The 22,500-nt window shown below is 38.3% G+C and overlaps 1 protein-coding gene across 1 annotated transcript in view; it reads left to right on the plus strand.

The window, feature by feature from the left end:
• Positions 1 to 22,500, plus strand: part of LOC108718917 (inactive phospholipase C-like protein 2) — a 150,872-nt gene that overhangs the window by 3,467 nt on the left and 124,905 nt on the right. The window lies entirely within an intron of this gene.

Below are 22,500 nucleotides of genomic sequence, written 5' to 3' on the forward strand. Positions count from 1 at the left end.
ATCACATCAACAGCAGGTGGCTGGGAGTTGTAATTTAACAACAGATTAAGGGAATATATCAGACATACCTGACAAACATCTTGCTAACTAATTTACTGCACGTACCTGTCATTCACAAAAAAAAAATAAAAAAATACCATAATTAGCCATTATTTCTTTTTACAGGAAACATAACATGCTGAGGGTACTTATCTAGGTGGATGTTTAAAAGCATGGCTAGGCATAATGTGACTACAGCTTTTGTAGAACTACAGTTCACAGAATGCTTCTTTCCCTTGCCAGTTGGAAATTTGTACGATGTAGTTTATTTACAGAACATAATGTAAAGACAGATGTTTAGACTACTGTGAATTGAAGGGATACTGTCATGGGAAAAATCCAAAATGAATCAGTTAATAGTGCTGCTCCAGCAGAATTCTGCACTGAAATCCATTTCTCAAAAGAGCAAACAGATTTTTTTATATTCAATTTTGAAATCTGACATGGAGCTAGACATATTGTCAATTTCCCAGCTGCCCCAAGTCATGTGACTTGTGCTCCGATAAAATTCAATCACTCTTTACTGCTGTACTGCAAGTTAGAGTGATATCACCCCCTCCCTTTTTCCCCCCAGCAGCCAAACAAAAGAACAATGGGAAGGTAACCAGATAGCAGCTCCCTAACACAAGATAACAGCTGCCTGGTAGATCTAAGAACAACACTCAATAGTAAAAACCCATGTCTCACTGAGACACATTCAGTTACATTGAGAAGGAAAAACAGCAGCCTGCCAGAAAGCATTTCTCTCATAAAGTACAGGCACAAGTCACATGACTGGGGGCAGCTGGGAAATTGTCAAAAAAATCTGTTTGCTTTTGTGAGAAATGGATTTCAGTGCAGAATTCTGCTGGAGTAGCACTATGAACTGATGCGTTTTGAAAAAAACAGTTTTCCGATGACAGGATCCCTTTAAGGTGCATTTTTCACTCACTGAACATGTATTTGACTGTGTGTGTCAGGTGAGGGTATCCAGGTTCATGCTGTGACAAACTTGGTTTCGCCATGATGATTAAAGGGGCTGTTCATCTATGAATTTACTTTAAATATGATATAGAGAGTGATATTCTGAGACAGTTTGCAATTGGTTTTAATTTTTTATTATTTGGGTTTTTTGAGATATTTAGCTTTTTATTCAGCAGGTCTCCAGTTTGCAATTTCAGCAATGTGGATTGTGTAGGGTACATATTACCCTAGCAACTTGAAGTGGCTGGAATATGAATAGGAGAGATCCCCAATAGGTCCCAAATAGAAAAATGATTAAAAAAAAAAGCAATAACTATAATTTGTAGCCTTAAGGTGGCCATACACGGGCCGATAAAAGCTGCCGACAGACCGTGTCGGCAGCTTATTGGCCCGTGTATGGGGGCCCCCGACGGGCTTCCCCGATCGAGATCTGGCTGAAAGTCGGCCAGATCTCGATCGGATGGGATTAAAAATCCCGTCGGATCGCGGCCGCATCTGTTCGTTGATGCGGTCCCGCGATCCGACCGCCCGTTTGGCGAACGCTAGGATCCGATCGTTGGGCCCTAGGGCCCACGATCGGATCAGCCCGATATTGCCCACCTCAAGGTGGGCATATTGGAGGGAGATCCGCTCGTTTGGCGACATCGCCAAACGAGCGGATCTATCCGTGTATGGCCACCTTTACAGAGCATTCGTTTTTGAGATGGGGTCAGTGACCCCCATTTGAAAGCTGGAAAGGTCAGATGAAAAAGTCAAATGATTAAAAAAACTATAAAAAATAAACAATGAAGAGCAATTCAACAGTTTGACATTCTATAACACACTAAAGGTTAAGATAAGAGGTGAACCACTCCTTTTAGGCATTATAGCATGCCAGAGTATGCTGCAGGGTGAAAGGAGGGCAAAATGTCCATAATGAACTGGGCTGTAGTTCTTACCTTTCATAGGTGTTCTAGTACTTGCTATTTTAATTAGAAGGAAAATGTAAACACATTGGTAAAACCCCTAATTAACACCTAATTAACCTAATTAACTGTAAATAAGCTCGGTAACAAATAACAATTTTGCAGCTCTTAGAAATGTAACTCATAAAAACTTTAGGACTGTGATTTACAGTGTGTGTGTATTCAGGTATACGCAGGATGCTTGCTTTCACTAATTATTACACTGTCCCTGAGCAGCAATACACATGCTGGCTAATACCTTCCTTCCCCCAGTTCTGGTGCTTGTGAGAGTTTCTCAGTGTGAATGTGCTGTTTGTCATTAGTACATAGGATGGGTGTGAGCCTTCACTGTGCACCGGATCTTGCCAGAGGAACTGAGTATTTGGAGCTTGTTGCTACCCCACTGCTGTAACATTCATCTTGTAAAAAGAGGTTGTTAAAAGGCTCAAGGGAACTTGTGAAATGAACAACATTTGGCTTATCATGAAGTGTTTTGTTTTTCTTTTGGTAATTAAAAAAAAAAAAAAAGCCCTTTAACTTCCATAGTAGGTCGCACAATTCAAGTGAATTGCGCAGCAAAAGGAATGCACATGTGGCCATCTGAGAGGAAAAACCTGTATTTTGTCACACTGTTTTGCATTTTCTGCATTATCTGCTCAGACAGTTTTCTAAAACAATGTCACCTCTTGTTTGGCACGATTAGAATCTGGGATCAGCATAACAGGAGTGGATGCACAGCAGAAACCTGGACTAGTGAAGGTTATGAAAGAGCCAGCCATAAACAGAAACCACTCGGTGCAAGATACAGCAGAATTCTTCAGGAATCTCAGCTGTGTTACTGCATAACCGCCCCTAGCAAGACAATAGCTGTAGAATCTAGTGGCCGTTCCATATGCAAACCCATGGATAAATACTTTACATTCCTGCCATCCATGTAATTAAAAACACACCACCCAAATCTCAGAGCGCATTCTTACTGAGTTACTTCCCCAGATCTGTCTATCTATGTCTGTCGATCTATCTATTTATCTATCTATATCTATCTATATACAGTAGAACCCCAATTTTACATTTTTCATGGGACCAGAAAGAAATGGTGTAAAATCCAGGAAAATGTAAAATCAGGGAAATATATCATTCATAATATATAAGTGGGACCACAAAACAACAATGTAAAATGAGGGGAAACTTAAAATTGAGGTTCTCTCTCTCTCTCTCTCTCTCTCTCTCTCTCTCTCTCTCTCTCTCTCTCTCTCTCTCTCTCTCTCTCTCTCTCTTCTCTCTCTCTCTCTCTCTCTCTCTCTCTCTCTCTCTCTCTCTCTCTCTCTCTCTCTCTCTCTCTCTCTCTCTCTCTCTCTCTCTCTCTCTCTATCCCTTTTGCATTTGAAATTGCAAAATAAAGTTAATGTTGTATAAAGGCAGGGGGTTAGTTTCATAACAAATTCTTTACATCCACTACTATACAGTAGGCTTTAGGGCTTATTTACAAATGACTAGGTGCAAGTGCTAGAGTAATAAAAGTTGCTAGTACAGGTATGGGACCTTAGGTTTTTCCAGATCTTTCTGTAATTTGGATCCTCATACCTTAAGTCTACTAGAAAATCATTTAAACATTAAAAAAACCCAATAGGCTGGTTTGGCTTCCAATAAGAATCAATTATATCTTACATAGTAGAAAAAAAGAAACAAGTAAATGAAGCCTATGATTAAGGGAGTTGCTCCCGAAACACGTCAGGGGATGTTGGTCAGTGACCTGTTGGAATAAACCACCTTTATTTGTTTGTTGTCAGGAACAACTGTTTGTGCTTCATACATACAGTATCAGGCGACTCCCAGGGTGTGAGGGGCATTGTGGGCAAAAAAACCTAGCACTTTATGCCTATATATGCATTGCGCACCTTGTATCACATTGTTAAATGAACCCTTTGTTTTTCTAGCTAATGCCCTATAAATTATCCATGCTGGAAACAAGACATGTGGTCTCTGTCCATTACAACCAAGCTACAAAATGTAAACTCATTTTAATCCATAAAACAGGAAGGAAAGTCGCTTGGTAAATAATGTGGCACAGAGACACATTTTTTAGACACATATAAATGTCACAATATAAGGCTGATTAGTAATTAATACAGATTATAGTTAAATGGCAGCACAGAAACCAGCAAAACTATCATCAGAATTTAAAAATTAGCCATGTAGCATCAGTTTATATGAAAGGCCAACCTCATTTTCTGCTTGATAATTTGCGACGAGCCCTAAGCTTAGCTTCTCAACAGCTGCTCAGAGCCCACTGAGCATGTGAGTGTCACAGACACTTTCCGAGACGGTGACCACCTGTGACAAATATGGCATTTTTAACCATATTAATTTTTAGGGTTTATTTCTCCTTTAAGATGGCCATATACTATAAGGCCCACTTATTTGGCAAGGTTGCCAAACTAGTGTATCTTTCCCTGATATGCCCACCTAAAGTGGGAGATATTGGGCTTAATCCGATTGTTGGGCCTAGGTCCAAACCTTCAATTATAACTATGGGTAGAGGTACCAATGCGGGAAAATCAAACATGCCCAGTCGACATCTGGCTGATTTTCGGCCAGATATCGGTTGGGTGGGGCCGTCGAAGGTGCAGATAAGATGCAGAATTGGTTTAAAGGACCTGAATCAGCAGCTTAAACCTGGCCACCTTTAGTGTATTGGATTTCAAAATATTATTTTAAATGATAAATCCAATCCAGAAAATCTGAATTTGATTAAGTGGCTAAAAAAAAAGTTTGCAAATGTTCCCCCTCCCCCACATTTTTTCCGCCTAGGTAGATGCTTCTGCTGCCTACCCTTAGGTCTGCCCCTGCCAAGTATCATGGGCATCTTTATGAACTTACAGGTATGCTTATTTGTCTAAATAATGAATATGAAAGCCACTTCTTATGATCTTGGTCTCATCATTTCTGAAGCTGGGCAGTTATTAGTACACACAGGAGAATGTTGCAATTATGTCCCCTTTTAAAGAATGTTGAAATGACTATTCATGCTCCATTTATTTGGGCACTTTGCTGACTCAACCTTCTCCAAATTAAAGTAATAGCAAGGAATTTCAAAAGCATCTACGACAGATATATAATAATATAACAAACAAGGACTAGAGTAATGAGAGATAGTCGGAAGCAGAGTGCTGGGAGCAGAACAGAGGTATAGGGAGATTATTAATTTTTAAGAGCCTTGAACATGAGTGTTAGTGGTTTGAATTTATTTCATATAGAACAATAATACCTGTTGTTTAAAACTAAGACAGTTAACCTATGGGGTATTCCATAAAAGCATATCTCCCAACAATTTGGAAACAAAAAGACGGATAAAAAAGTTGTTGAATGGTGCACGTTGAAATGTTTTGACCACACCCCCTAATTACCATATTCATTTTACAAAATTTGGCAGGTTATGACAGTTTGAATATATTTCTGTTGGTTTTTTTTTCAATTATTACAGTTTTGCTAATGAAGGTGAATTGCCCTTTAAGCTGTGAGTCTAACTTTTCCCAAGGGACCTGTTATCTTATGTTGTTACAATTACTTATTTAGTTATCTAGAAAATGTTACAAAAGTATCTTATCTTAATGCTGTAGCTGTTCTGGGCTCTCTGCCAAAAGCCAATTACGTTAGAAACGTTATTTCTTTTTCTGCCTGTTCAGTGCAGAATAAAACGGGACTTTCCAGTAAAACGGGACAGTTGGGAGATATGCATAAAAGTAGAAATTTTGTAAGGGAAACTGGGTTCATTGCCAGGATGAAGGGAAAAAGTCCTATTGTTTGAAGCAGTAAAGGATTACCAGTATACAGTATATGTTGGCTTGGGTGCCGGGACCCAAACCTTCAGCTAAGGGGAGCAGCGTTCCATGAAGGTAAGAAAAAGGCTTGCACCTTGGAGTGCAAACCCTTTTTACAGAATTCCTTGCCAGCAAATGCAAATGAGCAGAGGCTGGACATTATCAAAATGCTTTCAAAGGGGAATTATACCCTCTTGATCAGTATGTAATAAATAGGCTTTGTGATATAAAAAATAATATATACAATATATTGTAAAATAAGGATAGTGTAGCTTATTTTAAAAGTGTAAATATTTTGGTAATTAAAACTATAGGCAAAAGCAAAAAAAAAAAAAAAAACAAGCCCTATTTACTGGCGTAATGCATGTATAACAAAATTGTTTGAAGTTCTCCAGGTCTTCTACTATATGATTTTTGCAGTCAGAAGGGCAGAAAATATTAACATCCAGAAATAGAGACTGCTTGAAATGACAATTAAATTTAAAAATAAACCATTAAATATTTTCAAGATTGGAAAGGTGGTAAGAATCACTGAGGAAAAAACGTTAAAAACTTTAAAAACAATGCAGAATGCATTAAACAAGCTACACAACCACTACCCTACTTTGGCTAATGCATTTTAGTAAAAAAATGAAAATGAAGTCAAAGTTGGAAGAAAGGATAATCAAATCAGAGTGAACAAACACTCACACTTAAAGCTATAAAGGGCCATTACGGTTACAAGTACAGTTTGCAACTTGTTCTTTTCCCCACAGTGAGTTGTATTTAAAACCTTATTAAAGGTCCTTGCATCAAAATGCATTCCTTCCAATTTCATATCGTGGTCAACGCTGATCAGTCCTTCCTGCATTTCATTCTGAATCAGGTGCTACTTTGCCTATTGACACAGGGTCACGCCTATGCACCCTGCACCAATAGGTCCATCGCATGTGCAGCTAAAGAATCACACACAGACATCACTCACATGGCAAAAACCAGAAAATATTTCAGGCAGACTTCAAAATAATGCAGCTTAACTAAACTTGATTTGCAATAAAGCGCAGGTGAAGCAATATATCAAATGATAAGATAGATGTAGCAGACTTAATTAGAGCATATGGAGGTCAAAGCATCTGCAAAGAGTAGAAAGGGTATGACTTTGATGCCAAATGCTTCTGTTTAGCCTGCTTCACATGTGATATACTTCTAGGTGGTTATCAAAGGTCGAATTTTAGAGCCTTTTCAGAATTGTGAGCTTTTTAAAACCTCGAATGAACTCACAACTCAAATGGTTTAAATTTGAATGGAAAAAACTTGGATCAGCGAGTTCGGTGTTAACAACCCGAAAACTGAAACTGTTTGAGTTTTTGGTGAAAAAAAACCCTCTAATTGCTTGGGTTTTCGAGTGAAACTCACCGAATAAAACTCAAACATCATGAAGACTATTAACATCTTCAAATGGTTCAAGGGACCTCTGCCGTTGACTTCTTTGTGACCTCAGCAGGTTTTAGATGGTGTGTTTTCAGATTCAAGCTGTTGCCAGGGTTGGATATAATAAATCTCAAAAAATTCAAGTGTTTTTTTTTACCCTTAAAATCGATTTTTGACCAAAAAATAACATTGAAAACTCGAATTTTTTGTGGAAAACCCAACTTGACCTTTGATAAATAACCCTATTAGTGTTCCCTTTTACAGTTGTTCTTGGTATATTTTAAATACATATAAAGAGTGTTGAGCACTGTTTTAAAGTTCATAAATGATACATATGTTTTTTTTTCCTTACATTCTCCTATAAATTATTCAAGTAACAAGAATTTTAATAGCAGTGCTTTGTAGTTTGCCTGGTACTCTCATTATCGGCTGCTGCCTCCTGAAGGGAGCAGCCGAGTACAGAAATGTGCCTGCTGTTTTATTACATATGTTCGGATCACAAAGGTGACTTTCTCTGAGCATATTATTGCTATTTTAGTACTGTGGATACAGACTCTCTCCATCATTTGTGGCTTCTCAATAGAAAGGTGAGGTTCTGCCAGTCTTTGTATCTGATATCAGATTGTCAGATAAGAGGTTTCCAGCAAGGTATATTGTAGATCACCAGTCTCAGTGAGACAACTAACACAATCAATAGTAATGCCCTGGTCACATTTCTTCCAGCTTGCGCCTTAGCAATTTGTTGCTGGAGGGGCCCAGGTTAAAAATGATCAGCATTGAGCAGCGAAAAATATTTTTTTGATGTCAAAATCCCATACCATGGATGTAAAACTACTTTTACTGCTGAAAAACTAATTCCTATTACAGGTATGGGATCTGTTATTTGGTAACCCGTTATCCAGAAAGCTCCACATTACAGAACGACCATCTCCCATAGACTTAATTTTATCTAAATAATCCAAAATTTAAAAAGGATTTCCTTTTTCTCTGTAATAATAAAACAGTAGCTTGTACTTGATCCAGCCTATTGGGTTTAATTAAAGTTCTAGTAGACATATGTTATGAAGATCCAAATTAAGGAAAGATCTGTTATCACGAAAGCCCCAGGTCCTGAGCATTCTGGATAACGGGTCACATACCTATACTATTTCTATCAAGCAAGTTATTATCATTACTGTTCATTTAATAAGCACAGCCTATTTACAACTTCTGTATTTATGTGTATCTGTGTTCCCATGTGAAAGGCAGTTTTAAAATACAATGATCCCTCACTGGAGCTTTTGTTCAACTCTTCTCCTTTCTTGAGTCATGGCAGTTTTGAAAATGTATTGTTTTACTTTGGGGAACACTAAGGGGGTTATTTATCAAAGGTCGAGTTTGTGAGATTTTTTTCTACCTCGAATAAACTTGAATGTTTGCTTATTTATGAGAAAACCCGAATGTAAAAAACTTAATTGAATGCAATCGAGGTGAAGAACTGGAATATTCCAATAGATCGAGTTATCAGCAAAAAAAAAAGCCTTGAATCACTCTAAATGATTACGTTTTTGAGCACAAACCACAAAAAATCCTCAAAAATCACGAAAGGCTAAAAACATCTTCAAAAGTACCCCTGCTATTGATTCTACATGACCTCGGCAGGTTTTAGCTGAAGTATTTTCAGATTCTGGCATTTTGCAGCTTTACATAATAAATCTAGAAAAAAATCGAGTTTTTTTTATCGTGCAAAATTCGAGTTTTTACTGAAACTACCCTCAAAAAACTTAAAACAACTCGACCTTTAATAAATAGCCCCCTTAAGGATAGATTATTACAGTGTGCAACTGATCCACTGGAATAGCAAACTAAAAATAATGAAAGCAGCATCAGCTGAGGTTTGCAGTCTGGATTATGGGGAAATATGCCAACAAACTGTCAGGGCATAAAGGAATAAACAAACCGTGCACAGATTTGAAGAACAAATGTGGCATGTCCCTAACAGGAGTATGAAGATGGATCTAGTAGATTTAAAGGTTAACAAAACATTTTCCTGTAACTATATTTAACCAAATTATTAACCATCTGGAATTCTCTGTAGGGCTTCTACAAGTTGCATTGTTGTAAAGTGAACAGTACATTGTTGTGATGGTTTAAAAAATTTGACCAAACCCTGTTATGTCATAAAATAATGTGAGATGATAACTGATGACCATGTTCAAGGATTCAACATAAGTATGTTCTGTGATGCTGTAAAGGTGGCACTGCTTGCCACTGCCATGAATAGGTCTCAACTGTAGTAGTGAGGTGCAGTAGAGGTTGTTGGCTAAAACATTTTCAGGTTACATTACCTAGTCCAACTTTTCACTGACCTGAAAGACAGTCATATGTAAGCTATTAAAGTCATCAATACCATGGATCTAAGCATATGTATATTTGCCTGATGTGGCCACCTAAGTGGTGGGACAAATTATGATGTCAGTGTCGGACTGGGATGCCAGGGGCCCACCAGAAAACTTTATTACGAGGGCCCACTTTACAAATGTGTTATACCTCCTCTCCTCACTCAACCACTTTATTTTCCTGGTCTCTTATCTCTACATACTATATTCTATTCTTCCATTATTAAGCCTTTTTGTTCCTATAAAGAAATAGGGAATGACCATGAAATAAGCCAAAATGTTAGAAGCAAGAGGCCCACTGACACCTGGACCCACCGGGAATTTTCCTGGTATCCCAGTGGGCCAGTCAGACACTGCATAATGTAGTTGACTGTCCTTTGGGTCAACATTTGGATCACAATTGGGCCAAGGCAGAGCTGAATTGTGCTGATGAATATCTTATTAATCAGTGTTTTTGGTTTATACAGTTGCCAATAGGCGTGTGCTATCACACTCATTACTGTTAATGTTTATTTAATGTGTGTCAACATATTGTGCAGCTCTACTCAATACACGGGGTGAAGCACAAACAATGCTACAAAAGGAAAACCCTGGTGTAAAAGCATTAATATATTCAGGGAACCCATGGTGGAACTACCGAAATTGTAATTGCACCCGGGGTCACACCCACTTGGGGCCCGCCGGAGCGTCAGATTTTCTCCAAATCCACTCGATCTTTGATTGGGTCCTGCTGGATCTTCACAAAATCCAGAACAAAGATTGTATCTGGATAAGAGGTCCTGGCTGCACGTCATGCACCAGTGCCCCCCTCCCAGCAGTAGTAGGGTTGGGGAATACTGGGTATTGCAGGTCTTAAAGGGGTCATTCACTTTTAAATTAACTTTTAGGGGCAAATTCATCAAGGGTCGAATTTCGAGGGGTTAAATCCCTCGAAATTCGACTGGGGAATAGAATCGAATAGAATCGAATAGACAATTCGGGCGAATTTACGCGCTGGCGAATAGTCGAATTGGCGAATATTCGCCAGGCGAATAGGCGCTCGATTGAATATTCGCTCGAAGGATTTTCATTCGATCGAATGCCTTTTTATTCGATCAAAAACTTGGAAAACAAGCCTATGGGACTTTCCCATAGGCTTTTAAAGCAATTCGGTAGGTTTTAGGTGGCGAAGTAGGCAGTCGAAGTATTTTTAAAAGAGACAGTACTTCGACTATCGAATGGGCGAATAGTCGCAGCATTTTTGCGCTCGATCCAGTACTTCGACTATCGAATGGCAAATAGTCGCAGCGTTATTGGATTATAGAAGAAAGGACTTGAACCAAAAAACTGCAATTTACCACAAAACCACACATGAATGCTGGACTCTTTTCATTATACAATTATACTAAAGTTATACTAAAATAATATCTCACTTTAGTAGTACAGGGTGAATTTGATCTTGAATAAAGTAAAGGACTGAATATATATATGATACAGATATTATAGCAAAGGGCTGGGATGTACTGTACTCTATGATTAATGGTCACTGCCATTATCCTCTTATGTTCTGTGAAAGAGAGCTAAGGGTTATTGCTGAGCAGAATTTTTATTGTGATCTTCAGTTTCTGAAAATGACTCAGCGCCACGGCATTCTCACTGGCTCAAGTATATATTGGGTTTCAGTAAATGTTCTCATCTCTTAAATACTGAAAGTTTGTTGCACTGAAGAAGAGTGACATGTTGTTTAATGAATCAGTAACAACTTCTTTTTTGTTAATTCATGATGATCTATTTCAGATGGCTCATGACATCTACATATATTGGAATCCTGTTATCCAGAAAGCTCTGAATTACGGAAAGTCCGTCTCCCATAGACTCTATTTTATCCAAATAATCCACATTTTTAAAAATTATTAGCTTTTTCTCTGTAATAATACAGTAGCAATAATAATAATAAATGTGTAGACGTTCAGAGTATTTTAGTATAACAGTATGGGACCTGTTATCCAGAATGCTTAAGACCCGGGGTTTTCCGGATAAAGGATCTTTCCTTAATTTGGATCTTTATACCTTAAATCTACTAGAAAATCGTGTAAACGTTAAATTAACCTAATAGGCTGGTTTTGCTTCCAATAAGAATTAATTATATCTTAGTTGGGATCAAGTACCGTATATACTCGCGTATAAGCCGAGTTTTTCAGCACCCAAAATGTGCTGAAAAACTCAACCTCGGCTTATACGCGGGTCATACCGTAGATACGCTCCTTCCGCGGCCCCAGCAGGACTGTCTGTGACTGACTGTCACGATCGCCGCCCGGAGTAGGTCCAGGAGCTCCGGGCGGCGCGTCCTTCCCTGCCGGCGTTCGCTCCCAAAATGGCGGCGTATAGCCGAAAAGGAATAAGAGGGAACATTAGGTGGGCCCCCCAGGGCCTCGTCAGCCCAGATCCACTCCTGCGGCTGGCAGAGCTGCTTCTTGCCTTCACTCCTTCCTGACCTCCCCCACTCAATAGCAGCTGTAATACACATGAAGAAGGTAAGCACTGGGGGAGAAGGGGGGACAGAGGGGAATTTGTGGCTGGGGGCCCCGTGCGGGTGGTGGGGAGGTAGTGTGCAGCCTCTGATTCCATAGTTTTCTGTTCCATAGTTTTTGTTACTCCTTTTTCTCAAAATTGTCTACAAACTTCTCAATATGATTTTATCTGTTAAATCATTTCTTTTAAATGTAAAAATGAGCTGACTTTTATGTCTCGATATTCACATTTTGAAATCTGACATGGGGCCCCTAGGCTTATACACGAGTCAATACATTTTTCCAGTTTTCTTAGGTAAATTAGGTACCTCGGCTTATACACGGGTCGGCTTATACACGAGTATATACGGTACATGGTACTATTTTATTATGACAGAGAAAAAGGAAATTGCTTTCAAAAATTTGGATTATTTGGATAAAATGAAGTCTATGGGAGATGTCCTTACTGTAATTTGGAGCTTTCTGGATACCGGGTTTCCAGATAATGGATCCCATACCTATACCTTGTACTTGAACCAAACTAATATATAATTAATCCTTACTGGAGGTAAAACCAGCCTATTGGGTTAAGGTTTGCATGATTTTCTAGTAGACTGAAGGTATCCAAATTACGGAAAGACCCCAGGCCCTGAGCATTCTGGATAATAGGTCCCATACCTGTACATAATTCTTGGTATTTGCTATGTTGTTTGGCGAATAATACACAAATGGAACAGTCCTCTATAAAAGTTAAGATCAGAATGACATAGAGTGGGATTGTTAAACACAAAGGCCTATTTACCAGTGAATGAGTTATTTTTTCTCCTAAAATGAACAGCTTGCCTAATACCAAGTCAGTCTCTAGGGATTATTTATCAAAGCACCTTATAAAATTTGGTAGTAGACAAATCCATTCTAAAGAATAACATAAGATTTGAAGAGATTTGAGGAGATTTTCTCCCTGGAGAGCTTTGTGCTGAGAATTGTAAATCAAGGCAGAATGGGATCACATATAACAATATCACAGAAGAAATAAAACTACTCTTGTACTTTCCTTACTCCTTTTACAAAGCAGAAAAATTGCTCAATAAAACTGAAAATATAGAAACCTGCCTGCCCAACATCTGATTCCGAAACCAAGGAAATAGGGGTCTTCTTTGGTGCTGTAACATCCCCTGCTCTTTTGAGAAGGCTTTCTACTAGATGTTGGTGCCATTTTTATTCAGCCCCAAGAGCACTAGTCAGGTTGAGTGACCGTTGTTGGGCAATCGTGCCTGACTTGCAGGTGAGTTGAACTAAAGGCAAGGTCACACGTAGTGTTTTTTTACGTTGTGGTTTTAAAAACGAGTGGTCGAGTGTAAAAACGCCAATGAAACCACACACACGCAAGATAATATGCCTTTTTCAACCTGTAGTTTTCGTTTCCCAACATGCATTTTCTGTTTTTCCTTGTTCCCCACAATTCCACTCGGAAGAGTTTTAGTAAACCTTTGTGAAAAGTAGCCAAGCAGAAAAGCAATGTAAAGGCAAAATGTAGCCGTACTGATCGTCAATACGCAATGTAATTACGTCACTAGCATACAACGGCACAAATACTTATATGTGCAATCCATTTTGCGAGAGATTGGCCGCCATATTGAAAAATACTCAACGTATTTCAGCGAAGTGTATTTACAAACCTGTAGATCACACAGGGGCAAATTTACTAAATGGTGAAGTGACTAACGCGGGCGAAAATTCGCCGATTTACTAACGGTCGCTGGCATTATTTTGCTAGCGAAGGAAATAGACTCTAGCGGTACTTCACTCCCTAACGCCTGGTGAATTTGCGCTCTGTCGAATGGACGTAACTACTCGAATTCACTAAGATGCGGATTTTACTGAATGTTACCTCTTGCGCCAGACTTGCCTTTGCCACCTCAGACCAGGTGAAGTGCAATAAAGTAGATAGGACTTCCTCAAAATTTTGTTGAAAATTTTTCTAAGTCCCAAAAAAAATGCTGGCGTCTTTTCCTTTTTTCAGGGTGATAGGCTGCAAAAGAGCGTACATTTTTTTTGGAGTAGCCCGCTTCCCTGCTTTCTCTTTCTAACATATGGCACATAAACTATACACTGGGCTCATGTATAGGGCAATATAACAACTCTATTTTCTTTTATTAAGGTTTTTTTGTGAATTAGCGTTGTCCTGGCGAATCTAAATCCGGTGAAGTGTTGCGCTGTTAGCGAAGCCGTCGCTTAACGGAAAGGCCGTCTCCCATAGACTTAATTTTATCCAAATAATCCAAATTTTTAAAAATGATTTCTTTATTAATTTTGGAATTATTGGAAGGAAAACCAGCCTATTGGGTTTACATGATTTTCTAGTAGAATTTAGGTTTGAATTTCCAAATTATGGAAAGATCTGTTATCCGGAAAACCCCAGGTCCGGAGCAAACTGGATAACGGGTCCCATACCTATATGTCGATAAGTATGTTGCTGCCACTTTAAAGGGATGGTTCATTTTTAAGTTATCTTTTAGTATGTTAAAGAATGACTAATTATAAGCAACTTTTCATTTGGCTTTCATTTTTTCTTTTTTTTTTATAGCTTTTTTTCATTATTTGCCTTCTGTCTCTTTACAGCTTTCAAATGGGGGTCACTGACCCCCATCTAAAACACAAATGCTCTGTAAGGCTACAAATCTTTTGTTAGTGCCACTTTTTATTACTCATCTTTCTATTCAGGCCTCTCCTATTCATATTCCAGTCTTTTATTCAAATTTGGACCCTAGTAACCAGATTGCTGAAACTTCAAATTGGAGAGCTGCTGAATAAAAAAAGCTAAATAACTCACAAAAGCACAAATAATAAAAAATGAAAACCGATTGCAAATTGTCTCAGAATATCACTCTTTATATCATACTAAGAGTTAATTTAAAGATGAACAACACATTTAAAAAGTACAATTCCAAAGCATTGGCCCTTTCTGTAATGCAAGAAAATCAAGGAGATGCAATTAGGAAATGAATATGAGGAACTGATGCAACCAATTACTTCATTTATCCAGAGGAAATAGGCTAAGTGCAAATGAGAAAAACCGGACATGGCATTCTGTTTTCTAAACTAAAGCTAAAGTTAAAAGTCTAATGAAAGGCAGCAGTTGACTAGTTCAAATCAGAGGATGATGATGACATTCCAATGAGGTGTGATGGCAAGAATGCCTATATGCTGTTTGTAACCTTAATATTTCCATCAAAAGTCCTTAAAGGTGAACTAAAGCCTAAAAATGAATATGGCTAAAATGCCATATTTTTTTATAATGAACTTATTGCACCAGCTTAAAGTTTTAGCTCTCAATAGCAGTAATGATCCAGGACTTCAAATTTGTCACAGGGGGTCACCATCTTGGAAAGTGTCTGCAACATTCACATGCTCAGTGGGCTCTGAGCAGCTGTTGAGAAGCTAAACTTAAGGGTTGTCTCAAATTATCATGCAGAAAATGAGGTTTTCCTGAAATATAAGCTTAGGGTACGGGGCTGATTATTAAATTCTGATGCTAATTGCACTGGTTTCTGTGTTGCCATGTAGTAATTATCTGTATTAATTACTGATTAGCCTTATACTGTGACATTTCTATTCTATGTGCACTGTATATTGTGGGTCCCTAAGCTCAGTAAGTAACAGCAGCACAGAGCAGAAAAGAAGATGGGGAGCTACTGGGGCATCTTCAGTGACACACATCTTCCCTGGTAAAGGGCTGTGGTTGCCTTGGGCTGGTACAGATGCCCAAAACACAATGTACAACATTTGTAGCCTAAATCTTTAGTTAAGCTTTAGTTCTCCTTTAAAACAAGGCAAATCCAGAGATAACATACAGCACAAAGTAATGCACACATCAGCAAGCCTGTAATAGCCTGTGGAAATCTCTTGCCACCAATTAGCAGTGTCAGTGACTACACCTTTTAATTAGGAAGCCGCTGCTATGTACATAACTTCTAATTCCTACTGTACAAGGGAGCTCTTAAAGTATTTATTTATTTTAGAATTCCTAAACTAAGGTACTAAATATTGCTTTCCTGCTACAGAGAAATCATTATATTTCTAGATATGAATAAAAGGAATCAATACAATATTAGGTGTTTGCGTTCTCTGTTCTGTCGCTAGAACATGGCTTTGTAATAGTTTTGTTCAGTCCCTAAGTTGGTGAAAAGGGCAAGATCTATAATGTATCAAAACACACTGACATCACAGGTTAAAATGACCGGCATAAAAACCAATAAAGAACATTGTTTGTGCTTTTTGAGCATGTGATGTGTTTCAGTTATCTAGAGAATATTTTAGAGGCTAATAAAATAATAATTAAATGCCCCTATCTGTCAATGTCACCATTAGAGCCTAATGGGAAGAACCTGTTTTGTAAATAGCCTTAAAACGGCCCAAAATTTCAGTTGTTAACGGGCTCGAGGGTTGCTCATTTATCCACAGTCCATTTAGCAAGATATTCGTTTATGCGTTAGAGCTGTGAATAAAACTCTCCACTATACGTAGTGAAAACTTATGATGTCTTGCATTCTGCCATGGTAACCGCCCCCAGCTGTGCCATCCATGATTTGGATCAATTTTGAATTGATGACTTGTTTCCTTGTAGATAGACACTACTTAAAAATGACGTTTCTATCATTTTGAAGGTTACACTACTGGTTCAATAGATGCATTTAATATGAAGCTGCAAAATCCAGGATGGTTCTTCAAATATTTTTTACATCTTTTAATCTAGTTCTAATCTGTTTAGTGCTACGTTTCATATAATAGAAGGGTTGGAATAACGATGTACAAGCACCATTTTAGCTGCTATAACTTGTACCTGTCGATGCTAGTTTCAGTATCCCTAGGGATGTAATTGAATAATAATATGGAAATGATTGTTGAATAACATGTTTATGTGCAAGTATTAATCCATAATGGGAAAAGAGCTGGTTTCCTTGACAACAAGCTGTGAGGCAGTTAGTTCAGTAACATCAGAGCCACCTAAACACTATCTACGGTGTGCCACTCTCTGATTCCTTCCCAACTTCTTCTCACATTTGGCACCCCCAAGAGCACCAAGCCTTTCTTCTCCTTTAAGGGTAGGACTACATGGACGTTTTCGCATGCGATGGAAATAAGGTGTCGCATAGTTGATCCGATGCGACTGTTATTTCCATTGCATGCTATTTGACACCGGCGTTTTGATACCGATCGCGCCGAAAACGTCCGTGTAGTCCTTTCCTAAGTGCTTTCACATTAAATAAACCCAATAAGATTGCTTTACCACCAATTAAAAATATCCTTAAATATATACTTAAATATACTTTAGCTATGATCAAGTACAAGGAAATGTTTTAATATTAGAAAGATTACATTATTATTAAATATTAGAATTATGAATGAATTGAGAGATTGGTTTGCAATAAGGGTTTTTTTAGAGGGTTTCTAGATAACGGTTTCCAGATAATGGATCGCACACTGGTATATTTGAAAAAGCTTAAATTACATTTCATTTTACTTTGAAAATGTTTTTGGCTTATTTCCACTTTAATGTAATCTTAGTCCGTTAACCCTAGTGTCGGTCATTTTATAAACCTGCGCAGTAACCTATGCCAACCAATCAGATGTTTGCTTTCATTGACTGAAAAAAACGAATTACTGATTGGTTGCTATAGGGTTACTGCCCAGGTAGAAATTAGCCCAGTGTTTATAAAACAGCCGTCACTGCAGTTCTATAAGTCTGGTATGAGCATTCTAAAGCTCTCTCAAACTACTAATTACAGAAAATGAATGTAGATTGCAAAAGGATCACTCTTAATAAGTTTATATTGATTTTCTTTTTGGGTTAGATCCCTTTTAAATTGAGCTGGATTACCTGCAGATCATGATAACATATTATTTATATTTACTTTATGCTGGAGAATGCTTTAAAGGAGAACTAAACCCTAAAGATGAATATGGCTAGAAATTGCATATTTTATATGCTGCACTGATTGCACTAGCAATGATCCAGGACTTCAAACTTGTCACAGGGGTCACCATCTTGGAAAGTCTGCGACACTCACATGCTCAGTGAGCTGTTGAGAAGCTAAGCTTAGGGGTTGTCACAAATCATCAAGCAGAAAATGTGGTTGGTCTCTAATATAAGCTGATGCTAGAGGGCTGATTATTAAATTCTGATGCTATTGCACCGGTTTCTGTGCTGCCATGTAGTAATTATCTGTATGAATTACTAATCAGCCTTAAACTGTGACATTTCTATTCTATGTGTACTGTATATTGTAAGATTAGTAAGTGACAGCAGCACAGAGCACGTGCAGTGAATCAGCAGAAAAGAAGATGGGGAGCTACTAGGGCATATTTGGTGGCACAGATCTTCCCTGCTAAAGACCTGTGGTTGCCCCAAACATAATGTACAATATTTCTAGCCTACTTTTTTAGTCAAGCTTTACTTCTCCTTTAAGGCATCAGCACTTGCGGTAATTAAAGTGTGTGATATATAAATAAATGATATGGCTTTAGTGTCCGATTAGTCTTTAATAGAAAACAACACATATGTCAATATCTGGAAGGAATGAACATCAAGGGTGATCAATAGTGTGAATGTGAGAGGATAAAGAGAGGGAGTTTTCACAAGTCTAGCCCATGTAACATGTTTGTGAGATGTGATATCTGCATTAGCAGGATAGGTGTTAATAGGAGAAGGTTTACGTGAGATTATGAGGATCTCAGTCTGATATATTTAGTTTGAAGGGATGAGCAGTCTGTCCCAAAAGCAATCCGAGACTGGAGTCTGGTGCCGTGTGAGACAGGATTTGCATGCGTGTGTATATTTAACTGAGTTAGACTTGTTTAGTTAAGAAACTTTATTTTTCCCCTTTATATAGCAAAATAATAGTACAGCGCACATTACTCTAAGCCTGCAGTCAGTCTGCCACTGAAACAAATATATATTGGGTGGGATTTTATCAGGAACATATTAAGCAAGTATGAGCTTGGAGGCTAGACTGTGAGAGGAAGCCAGGGCCAAAAGAAATCCATGCAGATATGGGCTAAACATCCCAAATAGTCATCTGGTAAGAATCAAACCTATAATGGCAGTGTAGCAAAACTAAAAATCTAAGCACTAAGCCACTAGCTGCTCTTAATTCAGCAGCTCTCTAGTTTTCAATTTTACCAATTTGGTTGCTACGGTCCATATTACCAAAACAACCATACACTGATTTGAATAAGAGACTAGAATATGGATAAAAGAGCACCTGAATAGAAAGGCGAGTAATAAAATGCAGCATTAAGAATACAAGGGTAGTCTAATAGCGCATTTCTTTTTTAGATGGGGTCAGTGACCCCCATTTGAAAGCTGGAAGGAGTCCAAAGAAGAAGGCAAATAATTCAAAAACTCTCAAAAAAGTAAAAATGAAGACCAATTGACAAGTTGCTCAGAATTAGACATTCTGTAACACACTGAAAGTTAAATGAAAGGTGAACCACCCTTTTCAAGGGGGGGAAGTCAAATCAAATTTACAGCTGTTGCTGCACTACAGCTCCCAGCATTCTATCAACCCTTTGACACGCTGGAAGTTGCAGTTAAACAAGAATTTTAAAATTTAAACCTATGCAGTCTGTTGGTATTTGAAGCCTTTTAGGGTAGAACTATAGGGGCGCTTTGACACCCGATACCTTCCGTTCCGACATGACTTAAGGAAGCACAGGTGTCACGTTGGATGCCGAATCTAAGGTAAGTAATAGGAAAGTCGGACATTGTCGCAGTGTGCATCCGACACGACATGACTGTCGGGTGAAGACGCAACATGCAGCGTTCGCATCCGACGATGTCAGATACATGCTGTGACAAAGTCTGACATTCCTATGACTTACCTTAGATTCGGGAGCATTCGATGTGACACCTGCGCTTCCTCACCTTGGAACGGAAAGGTATCGGATGTCAAAACGCCTGTGTACAGTATTTCTACCCTTATACCTTCTACCTATATTTTAAAGTGTCTTCCATATGAAACTCAGTTAATGCTACCATGTTGTTCATTTGTTAATGTGCTCTATTTATTTGTGCACCTTGCTTGTTGCTCATAGAAATTCCATGATTTTCTCTTGATCCCTCTTTAACTGCAGTTAGCATGTATTGCTTTCCTGAAATGCTAATTACACACCCCGTCCTTAGACATATGCACTCACTTAAGATGGAAACCACATTTAGCCCATAGTCATTGTGAAGGGAAGGGTGTTGTCTCTTCCTGAATGTAATTATTTTATTCTTATTTCACTGACTTGTTTTGTGCTTTGCATAAACTAATGCTGCAAGCATGTCAACAGTATAGGGGAAAGTATCTGTCTCAGAAATGGAACCAGAGCTGCTTTTCTTTCATTCATTTCTGCTCGAGTGTAGACTACAGGCAATCACTGCTTAGGTCTATCTATCAATAGAAAATAGTTTTGTGCCTTTGTGTTCTGTGATGTTGTGCGTAGATATCAAATACTTTTAACGCAGAATCATGATAGACTTTATGCAGAGATTATACAAACACACGGGTGCAAGAATAACTTAAAACTGCATTGGCTAAGTAAGACTGATGGGAAATATAGTTCAAGAACAGGTGTATGTATGGTTTATGTATCAAATGAGCAATTCTCATTTCATTAAAGAGGTTGTTCAACTTTGAGTTAATTTTTAGTATGATGTAGAGAGTGATATTCTGAGACAATTTGCAATTGGTTTTCATTTTTTATTATTTGTGGTTTTTGAGTAATTTAGCTTTTTATTCAGCAGCTCTCCAGTTTACAGTTTCAGCAATCTGGTTGTTAGGGTCCAAGTTACCCTAGTAACTATGCATTGATGGATGAAATATGAATAGGAGAAGCCTGAATAGAAAGATGACTAATTAAAAGTAGCAATAACAATACATGTGTAGCCTTACAGAACATTTGTTTTTAGATGAAGTCAGTGACCACCATTTGAAAGCTGGAAAAAGGCAAATAATTTAAAAACTATAAAAAATAAATAATGAAGACCAATTGAAAAGCTGCTTCGAATTAGCCATTCTATTACATGCTAAAAGTTAACTTCAAGGTGAACCACTCCTTTAAGGCCTCAGTAAGAGAGACACATTTCTATAAATCAAAATGCCTCCCAAGGATGGATTATGCTGGAACTTGTGATTGAATAGTGTTGAAAGTCATGGTCTTTGCCCTTGTCAGGACTGGCCAATGAAATGTAAGCGGTGCATTTTAGTGCTTCAGCCTGCTTCGTCTGGCATCTCTAGCACTGTAAATAATGCTGGGATTTCATGCCTGTCTGTGAAGGTGACTGCACTTCTCTGTAATGCGCAGGCTATTTTTGTGTGTAAAATCCATTTGAGAATAACAAAACTGTAATGCTCAGCAGCTCTTCATTGAAAACCAGAACCGCTGCTGTGATGTATAATATTGCTATTAGCAGCTCTTTATTGGGTCCGCCGGCTGCTTGCACAAATTATGAGAGTAGGGACAGTTTAAGGGCCTCAGAATTGAATTGGGGGCCATTGCCTAAAAGGATCCTGGTTGAAATAGCACATTTTTAAAAAACGTTTAAGATGCTGACCTGCAGCTTCCACCATCCCTCTAACAGGTAAAAGCCAGTGTGATTTAGATTGTTCCTACTGTATGTGTTAATAGAACTAAAATGCACAGCTTTATTTGAGAAAAGATGCAGAGAGTCCCAGCTAGGCATGCTTGGTGGTGTTTAAAGGAACACTCACACCAAAAAATGTGTTTTAAACGGATTAAAATATAATGCACTGCTAAACTTCTGTGTTTGTTTTGAAACACTATAGTTGATATAAACAAGCGGGGCAGCTATTCAAGCACAGGATGCACAGTAGATAACAGATAAGTTCTGAAGAATCCCTTTGTATGCTACAGAGTTTATCTGTTATACTGTATGCTGTTTATCATGTGCCTTTTCTAATTTTTCAGCTTTGAATGGCTGCCCCCATGGCTACACAGCAGCTTATTTATATAAACTATAGTGGAGTTCCTGAAGCACACACAGTAGTTATACTTGAGCAGTGCAGCAGTGCATTACATTTTCATTATTTTAAACCACCTTAATTTTTTTGTATTACTGTTCCTTTAATAAAATGTAACCTAACTTGTAATTCACATCCAAACTCATGAATCTTATTCATGGAAACTGGTATCCAGCAGAGCTGCTCAGCCTGTGATTCTCCTGCTGTTGCTGAACTACAACTCTACTACTTGCCAACATGAAGTTGGAGAGCCACAGGTTGGAAATAACGGCTCTGCTATCACATTTTGAATAAAGTCTTACAATAATAGCTTTGCACACACTTCGTTAGCTGCCTGTGGTTGCAGGATATTAGTTCATTTCCGTCCACAGAACAACACAGGCCATGTGTATTTGCTATATTTTACTGTACTGGAGCTTTGTGGTGCT

The sequence above is a fragment of the Xenopus laevis genome, chromosome 6L (genome assembly GCF_017654675.1).
Source record: "Xenopus laevis strain J_2021 chromosome 6L, Xenopus_laevis_v10.1, whole genome shotgun sequence".
Lineage (NCBI taxonomy): Eukaryota > Metazoa > Chordata > Amphibia > Anura > Pipidae > Xenopus > Xenopus laevis.